Genomic DNA, 12,034 nt, shown 5'->3' on the forward strand with positions numbered 1-12,034 from the left:
GAAAATGCAACTGGACATTCGTAGCGCTAAGTGGGTAATAGTGGAAAAAAGAATATGTTCAAATATAAACTACACAGAAGCATTCTATGAAACTTCTTTCTGTTCTGTGCATTCAACTAACAGAGTTGAACCTTACATTTGATTGAGCCTTTCTGAAACACTCTTTCTGTAGAAACTGCAATTGGACATTCTGAGCGCTAAGAGGCCTCTATTGGGAAAAATAATATCTTCAAATAAAAACTACACAGAAGCATTGTGTGAAACTTATTTCTGATATGTTCATTAAGCTAACAGAGTTAAAACATACTTTTGATTGTGCAGTTCTGAACACTCTTTCTGTAGAAAATGCAAGTGGATATTCGGAGCGCTAAGAGGGTAATAGTGGAAAAAGGAATATATTCAAATATAAAATACACAGTAGCATTCTGTGAAAATTCTTTCTGTTCTGTGCATTCAACTAACAGAGTTGAACCTTACTTTTGATTGAGCCGTTCTGAAACACTCTTTCTGTAGAAACTGCAATTGGACATGCTAAGAGCTAAGAGGCCTACATTGGGAAAAAGAATATCTTCAAATAAAAACTACACAGATGCATTCTGTGAAACTTATTTCTGATCTGTAAATTCAGTTAACAGAGATAAAACATATTTTTGATTGAGCAGATATGAAACACTCTTTTTGTAGAAAATGCAAGTGGAGATTCGGAGCGCTAAGAGGGTAATAGTGGAAAAAGGAATGTCTTCAAATATAAACTACACAGAATCATTCGGTGAAACTTCTTTCTGATCTGTGCATTCAGCTAACAGAGTTAAACCATACTTTTGATTGAGCAGATCTGAACACTCTTTCTGTAGAAAATGCAACTGGACATTTGGAGCGCTAAGAGCGTAGTAGTGGAAAAAGGAATATATTCAAATATAAACTACACAGAAGCATTCTGTGAAACTTAATTCTGATCTGAGCATTCAGCTAACAGAGTTAAACCATACTTTTGATTGAGCAGTTTTGAAACACTCTGTCTGTTGAAAATGCAACTGGACATTCTTAGCGCTAAGTGGGTAATAGTGGAAAAAAGAATATGTTCAAATATAAACTACACAGAAGCATTGTATGAAACTTCTTTCTGTTCTGTGCATTCAACTAACAGAGTTGAACCTTACTTTTGATTGAGCCGTTCTGAAACACTCTTTCTGTAGAAACTGCAATTGGACATTCTGAGCGCTAGGAGGCCTATATTGGGAAAAAGTATGTCTACAAATAAAAACTACACAGAAGAATTGTGTGAAACTTCTTTCTGTTCTGTTTGTTCAACTAAAAGAGTTGAACCTTAGTTTTGATTGAGCCGTTCTGAAACACTCTTTCTGTAGAAAATGCAAGTGGAGATTCGGAGCGCTAAGAGGGTAATAGTGGAAAAAGGAATGTCTCCAAATATAAACTACACAGAATCATTTTGTGAAACTTCTTTCTGATCTGTGCATTCAGCTAACAGAGTTAAACCATACTTTTGATTGAGCAGATCTGAACACTCTTTCTGTAGAAAATGCAACTGTACATTTCGAGCGCTAAGAGAGTAGTAGTGGAAAAAGTAATATATTCAAATATAAACTACACAGAAGCATTCTGTGAAACTTCTTTCTGATCTGAGCATTCAGCTAACAGAGTTAAACCATACTTTTGATTGAGCAGTTTTGAAACACTCTGTCTGTAGAAAATGCAACTGGACATTCGTAGCGCTAAGTGGGTAATAGTGGAAAAAAGAATATGTTCAAATATAAACTACACAGAAGCATTCTATGAAACTTCTTTCTGTTCTGTGCATTCAACTAACAGAGTTGAACCTTACATTTGATTGAGCCTTTCTGAAACACTCTTTCTGTAGAAACTGCAATTGGACATTCTGAGCGCTAAGAGGCCTATATTGGGAAAAATAATATCTTCAAATAAAAACTACACAGAAGCATTGTGTGAAACTTATTTCTGATATGTTCATTAAGCTAACAGAGTTAAACCATACTTTTGATTGCGCAGTTCTGAACACTCTTTCTGTAGAAAATGCAAGTGGACATTCGGAGCGCTAAGAGGGTAATAGTGGAAAAAGGAATATATTCAAATATAAACTACACAGTAGCATTCTGTGAAAATTCTTTCTGTTCTGTGCATTCAACTAACAGAGTTGAACCTTACTTTTGATTGAGCCGTTCTGAAACACTCTTTCTGTAGAAACTGCAATTGGACATGCTAAGCGCTAAGAAGCCTACATTGGGAAAAAGAATATCTTCAAATAAAAACTACACAGATGCATTCTGTGAAACTTATTTCTGATCTGTAAATTCAGTTAACAGAGATAAAACATATTTTTGATTGAGCAGTTATGAAACACTCTTTTTGTAGAAAATGCAAGTGGAGATTCGGAGCGCTAAGAGGGTAATAGTGGAAAAAGGAATGTCTCCAAATATAAACTACACAGAATCATTTTGTGAAACTTCTTTCTGATCTGTGCATTCAGCTAACAGAGTTAAACCATACTTTTGATTGAGCAGATCTGAACACTCTTTCTGTAGAAAATGCAACTGGACATTTCGAGCGCTAAGAGAGTAGTAGTGGAAAAAGGAATATATTCAAATATAAACTACACAGAAGCATTCTGTGAAACTTCTTTCTGATCTGAACATTCAGCTAACAGAGATAAAACATACTTTTGATTGAGCAGTTTTGAAACACTCTGTCTGTAGAAAATGCAACTGGACATTCGTAGCGCTAAGTGGGTAATAGTGGAAAAAAGAATATGTTCAAATATAAACTACACAGAAGCATTCTTTGAAACTTCTTTCTGTTCTGTGCATTCAACTAACAGAGTTGAACCTTACATTTGATTGAGCCTTTCTGAAACACTCTTTCTGTAGAAACTGCAATTGGACATTCTGAGCGCTAAGAGGCCTCTATTGGGAAAAATAATATCTTCAAATAAAAACTACACAGAAGCATTGTGTGAAACTTATTTCTGATATGTTCATTAAGCTAACAGAGTTAAAACATACTTTTGATTGTGCAGTTCTGAACACTCTTTCTGTAGAAAATGCAAGTGGATATTCGGAGCGCTAAGAGGGTAATAGTGGAAAAAGGAATATATTCAAATATAAACTACACAGTAGCATTCTGTGAAAATTCTTTTTGTTCTGTGCATTCAACTAACAGAGTTGAACCTTACTTTTGATTGAGCCGTTCTGAAACACTCTTTCTGTAGAAACTGCAATTGGACATGCTAAGAGCTAAGAGGCCTACATTGGGAAAAAGAATATCTTCAAATAAAAACTACACAGATGCATTCTGTGAAACTTATTTCTGATCTGTAAATTCAGTTAACAGAGATAAAACATATTTTTGATTGAGCAGATATGAAACACTCTTTTTGTAGAAAATGCAAGTGGAGATTCGGAGCGCTAAGAGGGTAATAGTGGAAAAAGGAATGTCTTCAAATATAAACTACACAGAATCATTCGGTGAAACTTCTTTCTGATCTGTGCATTCAGCTAACAGAGTTAAACCATACTTTTGATTGAGCAGATCTGAACACTCTTTCTGTAGAAAATGCAACTGGACATTTGGAGCGCTAAGAGCGTAGTAGTGGAAAAAGGAATATATTCAAATATAAACTACACAGAAGCATTCTGTGAAACTTAATTCTGATCTGAGCATTCAGCTAACAGAGTTAAACCATACTTTTGATTGAGCAGTTTTGAAACACTCTGTCTGTTGAAAATGCAACTGGACATTCTTAGCGCTAAGTGGGTAATAGTGGAAAAAAGAATATGTTCAAATATAAACTACACAGAAGCATTGTATGAAACTTCTTTCTGTTCTGTGCATTCAACTAACAGAGTTGAACCTTACTTTTGATTGAGCCGTTCTGAAACACTCTTTCTGTAGAAACTGCAATTGGACATTCTGAGCGCTAAGAGGCCTATATTGGGAAAAATAATATGTTCAAATAAAAACTACACAGAAGCATTGTGTGAAACTTATTTCTGATATGTTCATTAAGCTAACAGAGTTAAACCATACTTTTGATTGCGCAGTTCTGAACACTCTTTCTGTAGAAAATGCAAGTGGACATTCGGAGCGCTAAGAGGGTAATAGTGGAAAAAGGAATATATTCAAATATAAACTACACAGTAGCATTCTGTGAAAATTCTTTCTGTTCTGTGCATTCAACTAACAGAGTTGAACCTTACTTTTGATTGAGCCGTTCTGAAACACTCTTTCTGTAGAAACTGCAATTGGACATGCTAAGCGCTAAGAGGCCTACATTGGGAAAAAGAATATCTTCAAATAAAAACTACACAGATGCATTCTGTGAAACTTATTTCTGATCTGTAAATTCAGTTAACAGAGATAAAACATATTTTTGATTGAGCAGTTATGAAACACTCTTTTTGTAGAAAATGCAAGTGGAGATTCGGAGCGCTAAGAGGGTAATAGTGGAAAAAGGAATGTCTCCAAATATAAACTACACAGAATCATTTTGTGAAACTTCTTTCTGATCTGTGCATTCAGCTAACAGAGTTAAACCATACTTTTGATTGAGCAGATCTGAACATTCTTTCTGTAGAAAATGCAACTGGACATTTCGAGCGCTAAGAGAGTAGTAGTGGAAAAAGGAATATATTCAAATATAAACTACACAGAAGCATTCTGTGAAACTTCTTTCTGATCTGAGCATTCAGCTAACAGAGATAAAACATACTTTTGATTGAGCAGTTTTGAAACACTCTGTCTGTAGAAAATGCAACTGGACATTCGTAGCGCTAAGTGGGTAATAGTGGAAAAAAGAATATGTTCAAATATAAACTACACAGAAGCATTCTATGAAACTTCTTTCTGTTCTGTGCATTCAACTAACAGAGTTGAACCTTACATTTGATTGAGCCTTTCTGAAACACTCTTTCTGTAGAAACTGCAATTGGACATTCTGAGCGCTAAGAGGCCTCTATTGGGAAAAATAATATCTTCAAATAAAAACTACACAGAAGCATTGTGTGAAACTTATTTCTGATATGTTCATTAAGCTAACAGAGTTAAAACATACTTTTGATTGTGCAGTTCTGAACACTCTTTCTGTAGAAAATGCAAGTGGATATTCGGAGCGCTAAGAGGGTAATAGTGGAAAAAGGAATATATTCAAATATAAACTACACAGTAGCATTCTGTGAAAATTCTTTCTGTTCTGTGCATTCAACTAACAGAGTTGAACCTTACTTTTGATTGAGCAGTTCTGAAACACTCTTTCTGTAGAAACTGCAATTGGACATGCTAAGAGCTAAGAGGCCTACATTGGGAAAAAGAATATCTTCAAATAAAAACTACACAGATGCATTCTGTGAAACTTATTTCTGATCTGTAAATTCAGTTAACAGAGATAAAACATATTTTTGATTGAGCAGATATGAAACACTCTTTTTGTAGAAAATGCAAGTGGAGATTCGGAGCGCTAAGAGGGTAATAGTGGAAAAAGGAATGTCTTCAAATATAAACTACACAGAATCATTCGGTGAAACTTCTTTCTGATCTGTGCATTCAGCTAACAGAGTTAAACCATACTTTTGATTGAGCAGATCTGAACACTCTTTCTGTAGAAAATGCAACTGGACATTTGGAGCGCTAAGAGCGTAGTAGTGGAAAAAGGAATATATTCAAATATAAACTACACAGAAGCATTCTGTGAAACTTAATTCTGATCTGAGCATTCAGCTAACAGAGTTAAACCATACTTTTGATTGAGCAGTTTTGAAACACTCTGTCTGTTGAAAATGCAACTGGACATTCTTAGTGCTAAGTGGGTAATAGTGGAAAAAAGAATATGTTCAAATATAAACTACACAAAAGCATTGTATGAAACTTCTTTCTGTTCTGTGCATTCAACTAACAGAGTTGAACCTTACTTTTGATTGAGCCGTTCTGAAACACTCTTTCTGTAGAAACTGCAATTGGACATTCTGAGCGCTAGGAGGCCTATATTGGGAAAAAGTATGTCTACAAATAAAAACTACACAGAAGAATTGTGTGAAACTTCTTTCTGTTCTGTTTGTTCAACTAAAAGAGTTGAACCTTAGTTTTGATTGAGCCGTTCTGAAACACTCTTTCTGTAGAAAATGCAAGTGGAGATTCGGAGCGCTAAGAGGGTAATAGTGGAAAAAGGAATGTCTCCAAATATAAACTACACAGAATCATTTTGTGAAACTTCTTTCTGATCTGTGCATTCAGCTAACAGAGTTAAACCATACTTTTGATTGAGCAGATCTGAACACTCTTTCTGTAGAAAATGCAACTGTACATTTCGAGCGCTAAGAGAGTAGTAGTGGAAAAAGTAATATATTCAAATATAAACTACACAGAAGCATTCTGTGAAACTTCTTTCTGATCTGAGCATTCAGCTAACAGAGTTAAACCATACTTTTGATTGAGCAGTTTTGAAACACTCTGTCTGTAGAAAATGCAACTGGACATTCGTAGCGCTAAGTGGGTAATAGTGGAAAAAAGAATATGTTCAAATATAAACTACACAGAAGCATTCTATGAAACTTCTTTCTGTTCTGTGCATTCAACTAACAGAGTTGAACCTTACATTTGATTGAGCCTTTCTGAAACACTCTTTCTGTAGAAACTGCAATTGGACATTCTGAGCGCTAAGAGGCCTATATTGGGAAAAATAATATCTTCAAATAAAAACTACACAGAAGCATTGTGTGAAACTTATTTCTGATATGTTCATTAAGCTAACAGAGTTAAACCATACTTTTGATTGCGCAGTTCTGAACACTCTTTCTGTAGAAAATGCAAGTGGACATTCGGAGCGCTAAGAGGGTAATAGTGGAAAAAGGAATATATTCAAATATAAACTACACAGTAGCATTCTGTGAAAATTCTTTCTGTTCTGTGCATTCAACTAACAGAGTTGAACCTTACTTTTGATTGAGCCGTTCTGAAACACTCTTTCTGTAGAAACTGCAATTGGACATGCTAAGCGCTAAGAGGCCTACATTGGGAAAAAGAATATCTTCAAATAAAAACTACACAGATGCATTCTGTGAAACTTATTTCTGATCTGTAAATTCAGTTAACAGAGATAAAACATATTTTTGATTGAGCAGTTATGAAACACTCTTTTTGTAGAAAATGCAAGTGGAGATTCGGAGCGCTAAGAGGGTAATAGTGGAAAAAGGAATGTCTCCAAATATAAACTACACAGAATCATTTTGTGAAACTTCTTTCTGATCTGTGCATTCAGCTAACAGAGTTAAACCATACTTTTGATTGAGCAGATCTGAACACTCTTTCTGTAGAAAATGCAACTGGACATTTCGAGCGCTAAGAGAGTAGTAGTGGAAAAAGGAATATATTCAAATATAAACTACACAGAAGCATTCTGTGAAACTTCTTTCTGATCTGAACATTCAGCTAACAGAGATAAAACATACTTTTGATTGAGCAGTTTTGAAACACTCTGTCTGTAGAAAATGCAACTGGACATTCGTAGCGCTAAGTGGGTAATAGTGGAAAAAAGAATATGTTCAAATATAAACTACACAGAAGCATTCTTTGAAACTTCTTTCTGTTCTGTGCATTCAACTAACAGAGTTGAACCTTACATTTGATTGAGCCTTTCTGAAACACTCTTTCTGTAGAAACTGCAATTGGACATTCTGAGCGCTAAGAGGCCTCTATTGGGAAAAATAATATCTTCAAATAAAAACTACACAGAAGCATTGTGTGAAACTTATTTCTGATATGTTCATTAAGCTAACAGAGTTAAAACATACTTTTGATTGTGCAGTTCTGAACACTCTTTCTGTAGAAAATGCAAGTGGATATTCGGAGCGCTAAGAGGGTAATAGTGGAAAAAGGAATATATTCAAATATAAACTACACAGTAGCATTCTGTGAAAATTCTTTTTGTTCTGTGCATTCAACTAACAGAGTTGAACCTTACTTTTGATTGAGCCGTTCTGAAACACTCTTTCTGTAGAAACTGCAATTGGACATGCTAAGAGCTAAGAGGCCTACATTGGGAAAAAGAATATCTTCAAATAAAAACTACACAGATGCATTCTGTGAAACTTATTTCTGATCTGTAAATTCAGTTAACAGAGATAAAACATATTTTTGATTGAGCAGATATGAAACACTCTTTTTGTAGAAAATGCAAGTGGAGATTCGGAGCGCTAAGAGGGTAATAGTGGAAAAAGGAATGTCTTCAAATATAAACTACACAGAATCATTCGGTGAAACTTTTTTCTGATCTGTGCATTCAGCTAACAGAGTTAAACCATACTTTTGATTGAGCAGATCTGAACACTCTTTCTGTAGAAAATGCAACTGGACATTTGGAGCGCTAAGAGCGTAGTAGTGGAAAAAGGAATATATTCAAATATAAACTACACAGAAGCATTCTGTGAAACTTAATTCTGATCTGAGCATTCAGCTAACAGAGTTAAACCATACTTTTGATTGAGCAGTTTTGAAACACTCTGTCTGTTGAAAATGCAACTGGACATTCTTAGCGCTAAGTGGGTAATAGTGGAAAAAAGAATATGTTCAAATATAAACTACACAGAAGCATTGTATGAAACTTCTTTCTGTTCTGTGCATTCAACTAACAGAGTTGAACCTTACTTTTGATTGAGCCGTTCTGAAACACTCTTTCTGTAGAAACTGCAATTGGACAATCTGAGCGCTAGGAGGCCTATATTGGGAAAAAGAATGTCTACAAATAAAAACTACACAGAAGAATTGTGTGAAACTTCTTTCTGTTCTGTTTGTTCAACTAAAAGAGTTGAATCTCAGTTTTGATTGAGCCGTTCTGAAACATTCTTTCTGTAGAAAATGCAAGTGGAGATTCGGAGCGCTAAGAGGGTAATGGAAAAAGGAATGTCTCCAAATATAAACTACACAGAATCATTCTGTGAAACTTCTTTCTGATCTGTGCATTCAGCTAACAGAGTTAAACCATACTTTTGATTGAGCAGATCTGAACACTCTTTCTGTAGAAAATGCAACTGGACATTTCGAGCGCTAAGAGAGTAGTAGTGGAAAAAGGAATATATTCAAATATAAACTACACAGAAGCATTCTGTGAAACTTCTTTCTGATCTGAGCATTCAGCTAACAGAGTTAAACCATACTTTTGATTGAGCAGTTTTGAAACACTCTGTCTGTATAAAATGCAAATGGACATTCGTAGCGCTAAGTGGGTAATAGTGGAAAAAAGAATATGTTCAAATATAAACTACACAGAAGCATTCTATGAAACATCTTTCTGTTCTGTGCATTCAACTAACAGAGTTGAACCTTACATTTGATTGAGCCTTTCTGAAACACTCTTTCTGTAGAAACTGCAATTGGACATTCTGAGCGCTAAGAGGCCTATATTGGGAAAAATAATATCTTCAAATAAAAACTACACAGAAGCATTGTGTGAAACTTATTTCTGATATGTTCATTAAGCTAACAGAGTTAAAACATACTTTTGATTGCGCAGTTCTGAACACTCTTTCTGTAGAAAATGCAAGTGGACATTCGGAGCGCTAAGAGGGTAATAGTGGAAAAAGGAATATATTCAAATATAAACTACACAGTAGCATTCTGTGAAAATTCTTTCTGTTCTGTGCATTCAACTAACAGAGTTGAACCTTACTTTTGATTGAGCCGTTCTGAAACTCTCTTTCTGTAGAAACTGCAATTGGACATGCTAAGCGCTAAGAGGCCTACATTGGGAAAAAGAATATCTTCAAATAAAAACTACACAGATGCATTCTGTGAAACTTATTTCTGATCTGTAAATTCAGTTAACAGAGATAAAACATATTTTTGATTGAGCAGTTATGAAATACTCTTTTTGAAGAAAATGCAAGTGGAGATTCGGAGCGCTAAGAGGGTAATAGTGGAAAAAGGAATGTCTTCAAATATAAACTACACAGAATCATTCGGTGAAAATTCCTTCTGATCTGTGCATTCAGCTAACAGAGTTAAACCATACTTTTGATTGAGCAGATCTGAACACTCTTTCTGTAGAAAATGCAACTGGACATTTGGAGCGCTAAGATCTTAGTAGTGGAAAAAGGAATATATTCAAATATAAACTACACAGAAGCAATCTGTGAAACTTCTTTCTGATCTGAGCATTCAGCTAACAGAGTTAAACCATACTTTTTATTGAGCAGTTTTGAAACACTCTGTCTGTAGAAAATGCAACTGGACATTCGTAGCGCTAAGTGGGTTATAGTGGAAAAAAGAATATGTTCAAATATAAACTACACAGAAGCATTGTATGAAACTTCTTTCTGTTCTGTGCATTCAACTAACAGAGTTGAACCTTACTTTTGATTGAGCCGTTCTGAAACACTCTTTCTGTAGAAACTGCAATTGGACATTCTGAGCGCTAGGAGGCCTATATTGGGAAAAAGAATGTCTACAAATAAAAACTACACAGAAGAATTGTGTGAAACTTCTTTCTGTTCTGTTTGTTCAACTAAAAGAGTTGAACCTTAGTTTTGATTGAGCCGTTCTGAAACACTCTTTCTGTAGAAAATGCAAGTGGAGATTCGGAGCGCTAAGAGGGTAATAGTGGAAAAAGGAATGTCTCCAAATATAAACTACACAGAATCATTTTGTGAAACTTCTTTCTGATCTGTGCATTCAGCTAACAGAGTTAAACCATACTTTTGATTGAGCAGATCTGAACACTCTTTCTGTAGAAAATGCAACTGGACATTTCGAGCGCTAAGAGAGTAGTAGTGGAAAAAGTAATATATTCAAATATAAACTACACAGAAGCATTCTGTGAAACTTCTTTCTGATCTGAGCATTCAGCTAACAGAGTTAAACCATACTTTTGATTGAGCAGTTTTGAAACACTCTGTCTGTAGAAAATGCAACTGGACATTCGTAGCGCTAAGTGGGTAATAGTGGAAAAAAGAATATGTTCAAATATAAACTACACAGAAGCATTCTATGAAACTTCTTTCTGTTCTGTGCATTCAACTAACAGAGTTGAACCTTACATTTGATTGAGCCTTTCTGAAACACTCTTTCTGTAGAAACTGCAATTGGACATTCTGAGCGCTAAGAGGCCTATATTGGGAAAAATAATATCTTCAAATAAAAACTACACAGAAGCATTGTGTGAAACTTATTTCTGATATGTTCATTAAGCTATCAGAGTTAAACCATACTTTTGATTGCGCAGATCTGAACACTCTTTCTGTAGAAAATGCAAGTGGACATTCGGAGCGCTAAGAGGGTAATAGTGGAAAAAGGAATATATTCAAATATAAACTACACAGTAGCATTCTGTGAAAATACTGTCTGTTCTGTGCATTCAACTAACAGAGTTGAACCTTACTTTTGATTGAGCCGTTCTGAAACTCTCTTTCTGTAGAAACTGCAATTGGACATGCTAAGCGCTAAGAGGCCTACATTGGGAAAAAGAATATCTTCAAATAAAAACTACACAGATGCATTCTGTGAAACTTATTTCTGATCTGTAAATTCAGTTAACAGAGATAAAACATATTTTTGATTGAGCAGTTATGAAACACTCTTTTTGTAGAAAATGCAAGTGGAGATTCGGAGCGCTAAGAGGGTAATAGTGGAAAAAGGAATGTCTTCAAATATAAACTACACAGAATCATTCGGTGAAAATTCCTTCTGATCTGTGCATTCAGCTAACAGAGTTAAACCATACTTTTGATTGAGCAGATCTGAACACTCTTTCTGTAGAAAATGCAACTGGACATTTGGAGCGCTAAGATCTTAGTAGTGGAAAAAGGAATATATTCAAATATAAACTACACAGAAGCATTCTGTGAAACTTCTTTCTGATCTGAGCATTCAGCTAACAGAGTTAAACCATACTTTTTATTGAGCAGTTTTGAAACACTCTGTCTGTAGAAAATGCAACTGGACATTCGTAGCGCTAAGTGGGTAATAGTGGAAAAAAGAATATGTTCAAATATAAACTACACAGAAGCATTGTATG

Source organism: Symphalangus syndactylus, chromosome 9, assembly GCF_028878055.3.
Source record: "Symphalangus syndactylus isolate Jambi chromosome 9, NHGRI_mSymSyn1-v2.1_pri, whole genome shotgun sequence".
NCBI classification, from domain to species: domain Eukaryota; kingdom Metazoa; phylum Chordata; class Mammalia; order Primates; family Hylobatidae; genus Symphalangus; species Symphalangus syndactylus.